This window comes from Microcebus murinus, chromosome X (genome assembly GCF_040939455.1).
Source record: "Microcebus murinus isolate Inina chromosome X, M.murinus_Inina_mat1.0, whole genome shotgun sequence".
NCBI lineage: Eukaryota > Metazoa > Chordata > Mammalia > Primates > Cheirogaleidae > Microcebus > Microcebus murinus.
In genome coordinates, this window is record NC_134136.1 from 26,171,946 (window position 1) to 26,186,759 (window position 14,814).

The following is a 14,814-nucleotide window of genomic DNA, read 5'->3' on the forward strand; positions in this document are numbered from 1 at the left end:
CTCCCTGAAGCAGAGAGAGTAGACAGAAAATAGTAGAGGGCCAAAGACTAGGCGTTGTCAGGGAGTGCTTATGTTTCTAGAGAGCAGAAGGATAAACTGGAGCTAAGGGAGCAAAAAAGAAGAGCAGAGGAGAATGTCCTTGAGGACTGCAGGGAGCAAGGAGGTAAGCTGTGTCACGTGGAGACTTTTACAATGTTGAGGAAACCTGTGCATGTTTGAAGACAGAGTTGAAGAAATCAAGGGAGTTAATCCAAAATATGATTGTACCCCTAGGCCCTTTTCCACAGAAAGGTACTAAAAGTCCCTTGTTGCCATCAGTGAAGCTTTACGCTATTACATAGTATAAAAGTTATTTAGTGCAGTAGTAATCAAGAATCTGGTGGTGAAAGGAATAAATAAATGGCCCCTTGATAACCTCTGAAGAAGTTACTATCCTACCATAAGTGCTCACCTGATTACCAGGGAGTCATTAAGGCACAGTGGAGAAAGGGGCTTCAAGTAATTAGAATTTGGAATTAGTCGTGTCTGTTGTGAATAGCTGTGATTGTAAGCAGATTTTGCAAGAGTATCAAAACTGGTAACAAATATAATTTAGTTATCCTAAATATAATTCTTACTACTGAAGAGATAACAGATGTATTTAGGATCAGCTTCTGTTTGTGTAAAAAGAAAAAAACAAACATGTAAACTATTGATTCCAATTTGATGAGCACTGACAATGTTATTTGCATAGCTATGTAGCAGAGGAAATAAATACATAGAGAAGATAAGTGAGAGAGCTCCAAGCTGAAATACCCCTCACTGGGGTTTACTTTCACTGCTCATGACACTAATTCTTTTAGGTTACCCCAGCAATACTTTAATGTTTTGTTTTGCAGACTAGGCTCCTTGTAGTATTAGGAAGATTTCAAAAGGTAAAGGAGAACCCTGGTCGATACTGTATATGTAATTGCTAGTAAAGTTTCTTTTAATATTGCCTGTGCCAAAGTTTAGAAAATGTAATAATTGAAGCTAGTATGCAAGCAGTAGCTTCTGTAATAAAATAATTTTATATTATGTTCCATGATGTAAACCTTATTGCTTGCTTTGATTTATATGCAAATATTTCTTTTTCTTATAGTTTACACAGCTTTCAGCTGCTATCTTAGTTTTGGTGCTCTAGACTATCTCCTTTTTTTCCATGATTACCACAATAAAATAGGCAAGAAGGAAAAATTATGGCTACTTCCTGTCTCATTTTGTGTATTTGTTTCAGTAGCAGTACCAATTTTTTAGGCAACCAGTGTTGTTGATGTCATGAATTTACAGTAAACCTGTGGAATTTACATATATAAAACATAGATGTCATGCTGGTGAATTCAACTTACAAGCCATGGAATAGAACTCTTGCAGTGAGGCTATTAGTTTCAGGTAATTTAAATCTCAGTGGGAACCAAGAAATGGATTTTGAACTAATATATTTTTGAAGTCTTCAAAGATAGGAGATTGTAATATTCTGTGTAAAGAAAGAAACATTTGTGTGGTTTTTTTTTTAAGGTAAAGAGGTTTAAATTTAATGAAGTGATTAAAAGTAATTTCAAGATTTATTTCCCCTCTATAAACATTGTTTTTTGTTGGTTTAAAGGAAATTAGTTAAAAAATTAGGCTCCTTTTCAACATAATGCCAAATAAAGCTAAACATAGCTTTCAATGTTGGAAACTTTTTCTGATGGGAGGAATGCAAAATTACATGTTTTAGGGGATGTACACAGGGCCTAATGTAATTTATTCATCAGTGCCATTATTGATTAGAAGGGTAGACATTACTTTTAAAGGATAGTTATGCTGGCTTTTATATCAGGTAAAACTATATCTTGATAAAATGTTTTTCTAATTTTAGAACTGAAAGGAAAATATAACTATTTTAAAGTATAGATAGTAGTAATCATCTTATAGCTAATTTTAAGACTCTGCTACTCAGGTGTTATAATTGTTAGCTCCTTGTCACACATTTGTTTTGTAACATTATTAGTGTCTAATAGTAGAGATCATTAGTTGCATGTTCCTCATTTGCATTATCATATCACCTAGTGCAAACTTCTCACATCTGTAACATGGATTTACAATAATTTATTTACTTCTGTATCTCTTTGAGGAGACTGTTGTTGAAGGTTGAAGGTTAGGAATTTGTATTTCTATTTCAAACGAATCTTGCACAGTGCTTGATGCTGAGTTGATAGTTGATGAATTCTAGGAAAGCTCCTACAAGAAGTATTTAAAGGGTCTAACAGTCGCTTCTCTGCCTTTTGGCCAAGATCAAGTGTAGTAAAGGGTCTGGCAAGACTTAGGGCCCACCACCCTCTCCTCTTGAAATGCTTTGATGAAAATCAACACACCTCTATTATTACTGAAGGAAGCCTATAAATTGTGCAAGTCAAATTATAAGTCAGAGTAAATTGGAATGTCCATGATGGAATAGTTAACATCTTTTTGTTTCTATTTCAGGCAATGTCATTTCCAAGAGGATCATATGTTACTGTGTACATGTTTTATTAGTAATATAAGCGCCATTATACAAAGACTGTATTTAATTTTTATATTCCCATTATGCCTATTACCTAACATTTCTAGGAATATAGTAGATGCTCATTAAAATTTTGAATGAATGATCAGTGTGTGTTTGTTCCCAGCATACTGGTTTGTTGTCAGCACACCCTCTCAACTCTCCCATTAGATGATAAGCAATTTGAGGATAGGACCCAAGTATTAATCAATTTTGTATTCTTCTCTCTTCCACGTTTGACACAGTGCCATAACGTATAGTAGGCATGTGTGTCGAAGGTTTCTAAGACCATCCTTACTCTCAGAGATTTGTTAGTAGGACTCAGAATGTAGTTTTATTAACAGCTAGGATTACTACAGTGGCATATTAGAGATGGATACACGTCCATATTATAAGGGAAAAAGATACCGGTGGAGTTTGAAGGAATCTCTGGGTAGGCTGCCTTATGCTGTCTCCCTCCCACAAGGGGTCACACAGCACACTCTTTTCATCCAGCAGTGAAAATGCCCCAACATATGTGTGATGTTCTTGCCCAGGGAAGCCTATCAATGCCCAAGGTGTTTACTGGGGGCTAGTCATGTATGTACTCTCTGTTTAGCATGTACCAAAATTCCAAACTCCTCCTCAAAATAAAGCAGATATTTGGTATTAAACCATATTGTTTGTATGAACAGGCATGGTAAACCATCCTTAATAGTTAGGAAGCAGTGGGAATACTTTCCAGTTTCAAGTTCTCAGACACCAGCCAAAGGCCAACTTTTCGTGCAAGTCTTCTATAAGTAGTAGTATCAGGCTCGTTATATTAATTTTTCTGCAGAGCATGGCTTTGTATGAATACTGCTTTTGGTAGGAGAAGTAAACTACATGGCATTTCATTTAGTACTTCAAATTAGTCTTATGTTAGAGAGGGAGATTAAGATTTCTGTTCCTTGTTAGAGGTGCCTCAGTGGTTTAAGTGCCTGCTCATTGAATTGCATTGTTGCTCAATTCCCTTCTTGAGCTTTGTAAATGTACCGAACATACCTGATCCTCCTTCCCACAATCAGAGCTTGAAAGCTTGCTGAAGGTACAGCTGCTCATATTCCATGCATGTCTTGCAAATATGGTCGACTAGGCATACTCTCTGTTGATTCCTGGTTACCGATAGTTGTTACAGACCATGTAATATTATATCGGCTTTTAGTCAGACTGTTGAATTTTCTTTATTTTGGTTGGTGGGTTGGAGTATTCATAGGGCAGGATCTATGAAAATAATAAAGCATAGAAGAAAGTGAGGATTCCAGAAAATCTAGGCATATTATTGTTGTATCACATGTCCTAAAATGTTCAAAGCTTAATTTCTGAGCTATTTAGATAAATCCCTGATAGATGGCATCTCCATGTGATTGATAGAAAATCACCTTTGATTACTGCTTTATGTAGTTTTCTGTGATAACACCTTTTCTGATTGTAAAGGTTTCTATCAATTGGGCTTTATCTTCCTGTCTTTGGGAATGTAATTATGGCAGTTTTGTATTCAGCAGAGGCCCCTTATCAGGAACTCAGTATTCTGACTGATCTCAACTATTTGCGGTATTGTCCTCATTTTTGCAAATAAAGGGGGGAAAAAGACTCCTATGTGTCTTAGAGAATCGTGGGTGTCAACTCAGGCTCTCACCCAGTTAATCTTATGTTTTGAAAAGAAAAAAAAATGAAAGGTGCTATTGACAGTGAGATGTGACAGCTAGCAGCAGAAGGAGGAACTATAAAAATATAGTAGTCTTCAGTTATTTCGCAGAGAGAAAAACAGGCCCACGCTCTTCAGTGGTTTCGGAGGGCATTGCTGTATTATTGCATGGAATAGAAATTGATCTTGATGAGGAGTCATCAAGGGGAAATTCAATGTATTCTTCATCAGTGCAGTCTATGTGTAATATATTTCCAAAAAGTTTCCATCAGGAATAGTTAGCTCCCCCTCCCCCCTTTTAGTGTTCTACTTAAAGAGAGAGCTTTCAAATATACAGTACACATTCGTGGATCACTGGTTATGCTGGATGAAGGACTCATTGTGTTTAGCTTTCCATGCAAGCTCATGGGAAAAATATTCAGTACTTATTCGTACTTAATATAATTAAAAATGTTATGGGTACAGCTGCAGAAGAACTATACCAAATGAAAGAGAGAAGTTTCCAGAAATATATAGTAAAATTTGGAATACATTTTTCATGCTCCCTTATTGCCTCACTTTTATTTCTGAGATGAATTTCCAAAGAAAATAATTGCTCACCAATCAAATATATTGTGTAAAAAACAGTTTCCTGTTCTTGATGAGGCAAAGAAATCTTAATACTTTGTGGGGAAAGGGAAGGCAATTAAACATTGAAATAGGATAATATATACGTGACCCTTGGTACCATCCCATGGAGAGGGGAAAAAAAAACCCAAAACCCTATTTTTCAGGTTTCTGTTATGTAGTTCTATGTCCACCTGGCAGTTATACTTACCAAGTGGGAGAATAATGATGCTGGTCTTATTATGTAAAGGTCCCTACCTGTCCTAACATCTCTGGTAGGACTCTCCAATAACATTTACTGACCATGTACTATGTGGCACTGTGATCAATAAATGTTTTTCATAGATGACCTCATTTAATTCTCACTGTAATATTATGAGGTGATCATTAGTGTTATCTCCAGTTTAGGAGGCTGAAATTCAGAAAAATTAACTAACTTGCCAAAGGTTAGTTGTGCCTGATGTTAAACTCTGATCTCTTAATTGCTATGCTGGGCTGCTTCCTACCCAAAAGTACTCCCTGGGTCTCTTGATATGATAGCCAGTAGATTTGCCACAGTCACTATAGGGAAACAAGAATAATTATAGATAGAAGAATATGCAGCACATGTAAAGTGGCTCCTTATTATTCTAGAAGTTTCTAGTAGGGGAATCTACCTGTGGTAAATGAAATGCAGACCTATTAGCCCTTACTTTTAAGTTCAGAACTGTGAAACAACACTTAATTTCATAGTATTTACTGGTTTCTTTGGTTTTGTACGGTTATTCTTCCTGGATTGTTTCGATACTTTCTTACAAGGAGTTTTTGTAAGAAATTGCTCATTTTACAGACAGTTCATTCATCGTTCTGAACATGAGCGCTTGGCCCCCATAATGCTGGATTCCTCCATTGCTTTTAGTCGCCCAGTACTACCAAAGCTGGAATGGTGGTCTTTTCCTCCCCAACAACAACTCAGTTTTCAGGGCTTCCTTTTGACTCCATCCCTTACTGCCTGCAGTTGCAAGGGGTTCAAGGCTTAATACTTCTGTTATTATGATCATACATTATTTTATGGGCTAAGTGTATTTTCAGGATAGCCTCAGCTCTTAAGCATTTTATTTAAACTTATTTTTCTTGTGAAGTATGTTCCAGAGGTTTCTTCTCCTTTTTTTTTCCCCAACTGATTTATAAACAGACTTTAGAATACAACTCACTTGTAAATTAGGACTGCTTATATAACACATATAGGTTTGGGGATATTTTTTCTATCAGATTAGATTGAATATTCTCATTAATTTGAATCCTGTGATATATATGACATTGTGTATGCTACAGTTAGTTTAACACTTCAGTTGCTATAAAAGCATAATTTCAATAGTATGTAAATTTGATGTAACTTTGGAGACTTAGAGTTGGTTAGTTCATTTCAATGTTAATTTATTTAAATTTTAGATATTTTAAAATAGGTTTGTTTGTATAGGCCTGATAATGTTTTTTATTTCAATATCATTACATTTTGAAATGAAAGTTACTTTAAAATAGGCTCCAAGGAGGTGTTACTAATAGTTAAATTATTATAATGAGTTTGGGTGCTTTGAAAAAAGTATATTTGTCAATGAATAAGCATAATGGAACAGTGGTAGAATCCCTTTATAATACTGCTGTTACAGGGTTGCTACCTGTTATGAGGACTAATTTTGCTATATCATCATTTTACTATATAGAGTGACAGTTTTCAGAACAATAGGATTTTACCTAGGATATTAAAAGCTCTGATATTTCTTGTTATTGGATTTTAAGTTCTACCATATTACAACTTCTGTTTAGGAAAGCACACTTGAGGAAAACACACCTAGTTCTGCAATCTTAGATCCATTGGAGAGTTGAAAGAGGTCACTTTAGCTTACTATGTATTTTGATTTTGCTCCCTGTTATGCATGTTATTACTGAGGATTTTTTTTTTAAGACAAGATCTTGCTCTGTCACCTGGGCTAGAACTCGGTAGTGCAGTGATAGCTCACTGCAACTTTGAACTTCTACGCTCAAGTGATCCTCCTGGCTCAGCCTCCAAAATTTAGCTAGGACTGCACGCATGAGCTACTGTGCATGGCTATTACTGATGTTTCTTAAGTTGGTCTTTTCTTTCAATTCTGTTTTCCCACTTAAAAAGTAATACCTTCTTGCGTTTCTCTTTCCGCCATCTTGGAGCCTGTGGAGGTCTCCTGGGAACAAGACTTCTAAAAGGCAAATATGTCTGGAAGGCTGTGGTCGAAGGCCATTTTTGCTGGCAATAAGCACGGTCTCCGCAACCAAAGAGAGCACATAGCTCTTCTTAAAATTGAAGGTGTTTATGCCTGAGACGAAACTGAATTCTATTTGGGCAAGAGATGTGCTTATGTATACAAAGCAAAGAACAACACAGTGACTCCCGGTGGCAAACCAAACAAAACCAGAGTAATCTGGGGAAAGGTAACTTGCGCCCACAGAAACATTGGCATGGTTCGTGCCAAATTCCGAAGCAACCTTCCTGCTAATGCCATTGGACACAGAATCTGTGTGATGCTGTACCCCTCAAGAATTTAAACTGATGAAAAGTAAATAAATAAAAGTGGGAAAAAAAAGTAATACCTTTATACAAATAGTACAACCATTTTGTATAAAGACTAGTTAAGAAAATAGACCTTTCCCCCCAAAAAAACATTTTCATCTTACTTTCTTCAGAAAAGCAGTGTTAAGGTTTGCGTGTTTGTGTATTTTTCATTTTTACAGAAAAAGATAGTATGGTTGTCTTTCCATGTCAAAATAAATAAGGCTACATAATTTTAATGACTCTGTACTATTCCTTTATGTTGGAAGTTTGAATCCTCCAAAAACAGCAGACCATTTGGAGTGGAAAGAGATCCTGTTGGGTTTACCTTGGGGAAATAAAGTAGATGGGGATTGTTACAGGGGTCCAAGTGCAAAGAAGAAAGAAATACGATATGGGTCAATGTGTGAACAGTGACCTTTGACAGAATAACCCTGCCCGTAGAGAATGGAGGCTTAAAGAGTAACAAGAGTCCCACCAATTGGATTAATTAGATAAATCTGTCCATCTAAGGGAAGGAGAAAGTTAGGGTTTGGAGAAGGGGATTAAGAAGTCTTCTTATTAATACTGTTCCCTCCCAGAGAGCAGAGGGAAAGTCCTCTCTCTCTTTGGAAACATATCTCATGCATTATATGGATGTATAATAATTGATTTAACCATTTTACTGAAAGACATTTGGATTGTTTTCAAGTTTATACGATTATAAATCTAAAATGAACATGTTTATTTATGCAACCTTAAGTACATGTTTAATTTTTCCCTTTAGATATAAGAAGTAGAATTTCTGGGTCAGAGTATGCCTATTTTTGAAGACTTTGTTAACTACTACCAAATTATCAACCTTCGCTCATATGTTTTATGTTCTACTTTTATTAGGGAAGTAGAAAAGAACTTTCATATTGGGGTAGTTACTATGTACCCAGGCATTTGCCTTTATCTCATATCATCCTCACAGTTCTTTAGGCAGTTTTGCTCTTTTAGAGATGAAGAAGCTACAGGTTAGAGAGAGAAATAACTTGCTTAAAGTAACAGAATTTGTCAAATGGAATCAGGAGTCAAATCCAGGTCTGATGCCAAAGTCTCTAGTGTTTTCACTGCATCAAGATGCATTTATTTTATTCCTCTGTCATATTCGTCTAATCATCAAGCTGTGCTTTGCTAAAGAATGGGTTACCGGGACAGAGAACATGATAGTAATTGAAATTAATGTCTCAGGATTTTATTTTTTTCTACCTCCACCATGTCCTCAACATAATCATATAATATCTTACTGAGAACATCTCTGTTCTTTAACCAGACGCTTCAGTCTTCCCCTTAACCAGCCATACTAGACTGTAAGTTACCTTCCTTATCGAAAAGGTAGTAAATATGTCAGAAAGTGGAAAACTCAGAGCAAAAAACTCATCTTATCTTTTAACTAGGGTATTGTAGATTGAGGTTAAAAAAAGATCTGTGAATGGGTCATCTTGTATATTTGACTAATTTCAGAAAAGATTTATTGAACTTTTATGTGCGAAACGCTAATAGCCAATTTAAAAGTAGTATAATAGAAATAGATTCTCATTCCTACCAAACTTATAGTCTATTTCAGAGAAAAAAATACACATGTGTAGATATATATTAATATATATGTGTCCATGTACATGTGTGTATAAAACTGTTGAGGTAAGGCAGCTGGCGAGATACAAAGACAGATAATATTTTGTTCATATATATATCTGTCTTAGTCTATTCAGGCTACTGTAACAAAATACCATAAATGGGATAGTTTATTTATTTTGATTTTTTAAATCTTTTTTGGAGACAGAGTCTCACTCTGTCGCCCCAGCTAGAGTGCAGTGGTGTCATCATAGCTCACTGTAACCTCAAACTCCTGAGCTTAAGTGATCCTCCTGTCTCAGCCTCCCAAGTAGCTGGAACTATAGGTGCACTCCACTGTGTATGCCTGGCTAATTATAGGATAGTTTATTTACAACAGAAATTTATTGCTCAAAATTCTGGAGGCTGGGAAGTCCAAGATTAAGGTGCTAGCAGATTTCGTGTCTGGTAAGGGCTTGCTCTCTGCTTCATAGCCGATGCCTTCTTGCTGAGTCTCCACATGGTAGAAGGGGCAAACAAGCTCCTTTGGGCCTCTATTATAAAGGCATCAATCCCATTCATGAGGGATATACCCTCATGAACTTATCAACTTCCAAAGGCCCCACCTCTTAATTCTATCATACTGGCGGTTGGAGTTTCAACATATGAATTTTGGAGGGACACAAACATTGAGACCATAATTCTTAGTGCTGAGTTTAGTGCCTGACACAAAGTAGGTACTCTGTAAAGCTGTTTTGAATGGATAAATGAAAAATTATGGAAGTAGACTTGAGTTGGCAAGGATCTTAGATTCGGGTAGTCCAGTTGCCCAGACCAGTTCAACTGTACTAGGACCATTAAAATAACAAAATGAGGATTTTACACTCATTAAATTGCCAAAAAAAGTCTGTTAATACCAACTCTTATTTTTTGCTTAAGGAAATTGTAAATAGACACAATTATGTTGGAGAGCAAACAGGCATCATCAATTCAAGTTGAAGTTAACTATATCCTATAATATAACAAATCTCCTTTAATATATAGGCTCTAGAGAAATTCTCACCTTTGTAATTGTATTAGTTTCCTGGGGCTGCCATAACAAATTGCCACAAACTTGTTGACTTAAAACAACAGAAATGTATTATCTCATAGTTCTAGAGGCCAGAAATCTAAAATCAAGGTGCTGGCAGGGCTCCATTACCTGTGATAGCTCTAGGGGAGAATCCTTTCTTGCCTCTTTTTAGCTTCTGGTAGCTCCAGACATTCTTTGGTTTGTGACTGCATAATTCCAATCTCTTCTTCTGACTTTACGTGGTCTTCTGCTTTTCTTGGTTTGACTGTTCTCTGTGTATCTTTTATAAGGTTACTTGTCATTGGATTTAGGGCCCATTCAGATAATCCAGGATCAATCCTATTTTGTGATCCTTAATTATATTTGTAAAGACCCTTTGTCCAAATAAGGTCACTTTCACAGGTTCTGGGGGTTTGAGTGTAGAGATTTTGTTTGGTGGCTACCATTTGACCTACCATTTCAACAAATGTTTAGAGCAGCAGTTCTTATACTGAAATGAACCCTGACCTCCATATCATTTGTTCTGGTCTTCTAGTAGTTTCTAGTAGGTGGCAGGTAGCTGGTTATTTCAGTGTAATTTTAATAATTGAAAATTTGAGAGAAGAGTGATTATAGCTTTATTTCATTACTTTTATATTGACTAAGACTAGTTTTTTGGCCTGGTGTATGGTCTATTTTGTTTAATGTTCCAGGTATACTTGGAAAAAAAAAGTATATTCTATGTTCAGTTAAAGTATTCTATAAACTTCATTTAAACCAAGTAAGTTGGTAATAGTGGTCAAGTCTTCCTTCTCTTTCTTCTTTTATTTTTGAGATGGGGTCTTGCTATGTTGCCCAGGCTGGTGTTGAACTCCTGGACTGAAGCCATCCTACTGTCTCAGCCTCCCAAGTAACTGGAATCATAGGTATACACCATTGTGCCTAGCAAGTCTTCTATTTTCTTAATGATTTTCTACATATTTTATCGGTTATTGAAAAGAGGCATCATGAAATCAACTATAATTGTGGATTTGTCTATTTTTCCTTTAGTTTTATCATATTTTGCTTTATGATTTTGAATCACTGTTATTATATATATTCTTATTACATAATTATGGATGTTCTTTATCTTTGGTAATATTCCTTTCCTAAATTCTATATTGTGTGATATTTGTTTATCTATTCCAGCTTAGTTATGATTATATTTGTATGATATATCGTTTTCTCTCCTTTTACTTTTAATGTATGTGTATCTTTATATTTAAAGTGAGTCTGTTAGATAGCTCATGTTTGGGTAATTCTTTGTTTTCTCAAAGTATCTGCCCTTTTACTGATATGTTTAATCCATTTACATTTAATACAGTTGGCCCCTTCATGTCTTTGGGTTCTGAATCTTCAGATTTAACCAACAGACAATTAGTGAATGCAGAACCTATAGATATGGAGGGCGAACTGTAAAGGACTTGAGCATCTGTGGATTTTGATATTTGAGGGGGATCCTGGAACCAATCCCCCCTGGATACCTAGGGATGACTAGATAATTATTAATATGGCTGTCTTTATATCTACTTTCTCATTTCTTTTCCATTTATTCCATCTGTCCTTTGTTCCTTTTAAACTTTTGTCCTGACTCCTTTTGAATTGTGTATTTTTTTAACTATTCCATTTGATGTCATCTATTGGCTTATTAGACATGCCTCTTTGATTTAATTTTCAGTGGTTACTACAGGACTTTCAATATGCATCTTTATCTTATAATAGGTAGCTTTAAATAATATTATATACCTTCTTGTTGTAAGCACCTTGCAGTAGCATACTTATATTTATTACCCCATCTTTTGTATTATTATCAAACATTTTACTTCTGTATATGTGATGGATCTCACCATACATTGTGTTATTTTTTCTTTAAATAATTTGTTATATTTTAAGGAAAATAAACTATAAACAATGTCCTGTATATTCTCACACTATCACACACATTTCTGGCACTCTTCATTCCTTTATATAGATCTGAGTTTCTATGTGGTATCATACAGTGAAATTTTCATTTGAGATATGGTATTTTTTTCCTTATATGGTATCAATTTCCTTCAGCCTGAAGAATTTCCTTTAAGTATTTCTTATAGTACAAGTTCTCTTGCAATGGATTTGCATTGGAGTTTTTCAGATTATGTTTGTCTGTAAATGTATTTATTTCACCATACTTTTTGAAGGTGAATACTTTTATATTTATTTCACCTTATTTTTGAAGGATATTTTCATGGGATACAGAATTCTAAGGTGATAAGGTTTTTTTTTTCCTCTTTTGGTTTATTTTCTTTCAGCATTTTAATATGTCATCCATTGTCTTCTGGCTTGCATTGTTTTTTGTTTGTTTGTTTGGATATTTGTGTGTGTGTGTGTTTTTTTTTTTTAATAAATCTAGGCTTTGACTTGCATTGTTTTCGATGAGAAGTTAGCAATCTTTTAAAACTCTGTTCCCTTCTGTGTAACATGTCTTTCTGGCTACTATTAAAATTTTTTTCTTTATTATTGGGTTTTGACAAAGTGATTATAATGTAACTTGGAGATGCTTTTAACTTTTTTATGTTTATAGACTGTTCTTCATATCCATGGGGGATTTGTTCCAGGACCTCTCATGGATTGCCAAATGATGTGGATGCTCAGGTCCTTTATAAAAAATGGCATAGTATAGTCAGACCTCTATATCTGCAGGTTTCCATCCATAGTTGGATGAATCCCTGGATGTGAAACCTGCAGATATGGAGGGCCAGCTGTATCTTCTTTTGGATTCATTGAGTTCTTACATTTGTGGGTTGATGGTTTTCATCAAATCTGGAAAATTGTGGGTCATTATTTCTTCAACTATTTTGTTTGATTTATCCTCTCACCATTTTGGAAATTTCTTTTGTAGTAGATCACTTTATACTGTTGTATATGTTACCAAGGCGCTAATAATTTTTTAGCCTTTTTTCCTGTGTCTCAGACTGGTAGTTCTTATTGCCATTATTTTAATTTCACTTGTCTTTTCTGTTGTAGTGTCTAATCTGTTGGTAAGCCCATACAGTGAAATTTTCATTTGAGATATGGTGTTTTTTTTCAGCTCCAGTGTCTCATTTGATGCTGTTTTATAGTTTCATTTCTCTTCTCATTGTGTTCATGATTTTATTTAAATCTTGAACATACAAGTAATATGTTTTAAAGTCCTTGCCTGCTATTCCCATCATCTCTGTCATGTCTGGAATTATTTCCACTAAGCCGTGTTTTTCTGTTTCTTTGATTGGCTAGTAATGTTTTCACTGGGTACTGACTATTAGAATGTGAAATTGTTGAATGTTGGATTTTGGTTGTCTTAAAGAGTGTCAGGCTTTGTTCTAGCAGGTAGTTAACTTATATGCCAATCAGCTTGATCATTTTAAGACTCATGTTTAAACTTTGCATGAATCTAAAGTAGCATTTGCTCTCTTTCTGGTTTAGTTCTCCTTCTAAAGTATGGCCTTTTTCTGGTCTCTGAAGTCTCTCCACTCTGATCAGAATCCAAGTGTCTCTCAGCCCTGTGTGATCTTCAGTAGTTGTTAAGTTTATTCTTCACTGTTAGTTGTTCTTTTTCTGATAGTAGTTCTGTGCCCATTCTCATGGAGTCTCTTGTACACAAGCACAGATTGATATTCAATCAAAAACTCAAGGTGACTCCACTGCAGGTATCTGGAACTATTTTTTCTGTGGGGATTCCTCTTCTCTGGTACTGTGCCCCTTAAATCCAAGCTGCCTTTGCCTCCCTGATCTCCCATCTCTCTTTTCAGCTCTGCAAGACTGCAGTACTCTGCATGGTTTGTCCCCTCCCTGCATTGTAATGTGTGAAGTACTTCCAAACACAAAACGTGGATGGCTATAGGGTTCACTTAATTTGTTTCCTTTCTCTCAGGGATCACAACCCTGTTCGGCCTATTGTCCAATGTCTGAAAACAGTTGTTTCATATATTTTGTCTGATTTTCTAGTTGTTTATAGATGGAGTGCTGGTCTAGTACCAGTTACTCCTTTATGGCCAGAAGCAGAATGTTTAATGTCACCTTTATAGATGGATGAGGTGTGTTTGGTTGCCTGTCTTTAGTTAATAGACTTCTGAATTTGTGTTCATTTTTTTCTCGGGCATACATTTTAAAAGTATGTAATTAAATCTTTCTTAATTCTAGTATAAAAATTATACATATGTTATATATTAATATAAAATTATATATATGAATATATAAATTACCATGAAGGAATCCTATAAATTTAATCAGCCATACAGTCTTACTTGTGGGTTTTCTTTAAAATTTCTATATGTGTGAGAGACATTTACATGGTGAATTTCTATGTAGTCTGTTTCAAGCAAAAGAAAATCATTACAGTTGTGACCTACTTTTTTCCCATTTGATTTTATTCACTAATAGCCATGTGTTTTGATAGAGAGTGTAAAGCAACATTTTATTAGTTTCTCAAATCCCTTGCTATGCTCTTTTGCAGAATGAAATTTTTCACTATTTATGTCATAGTGGAGAATATAGAATGTAAAAATATAATTGTCCACTTCTCTTAACTTCAATTATAGTTTGAATAGTCTCACAAGATGCATTTGTTTTTCCCCCAGACATAAGTGAAGCCTTTCTTGAGTTCAGAGCTAAAATTAAGGACTGTTTTAGATTGAGTCCCCAGGATACTCGGTTTTTCATTCTAGGTAGCACTATCTCATTTTTACATTTCCTGTGTTGTCTCTGTAGATGGTTAGAAAAGCAATACTTCATCAGAATGATGGGTTACT

At 35.2% G+C, this 14,814-nt stretch overlaps 1 protein-coding gene and 1 pseudogene across 3 annotated transcripts in view; both read left to right on the forward strand.

Moving 5' to 3' along the window:
* DIAPH2 (diaphanous related formin 2) overlaps positions 1 to 14,814 on the forward strand; it is an 824,298-nt gene that overhangs the window by 96,898 nt on the left and 712,586 nt on the right. The gene's annotated exons all lie outside the window — the stretch shown is intronic.
* Positions 1 to 14,814, forward strand: part of LOC142865949 (large ribosomal subunit protein eL33 pseudogene) — a 30,534-nt pseudogene continuing 15,720 nt past the window's right edge.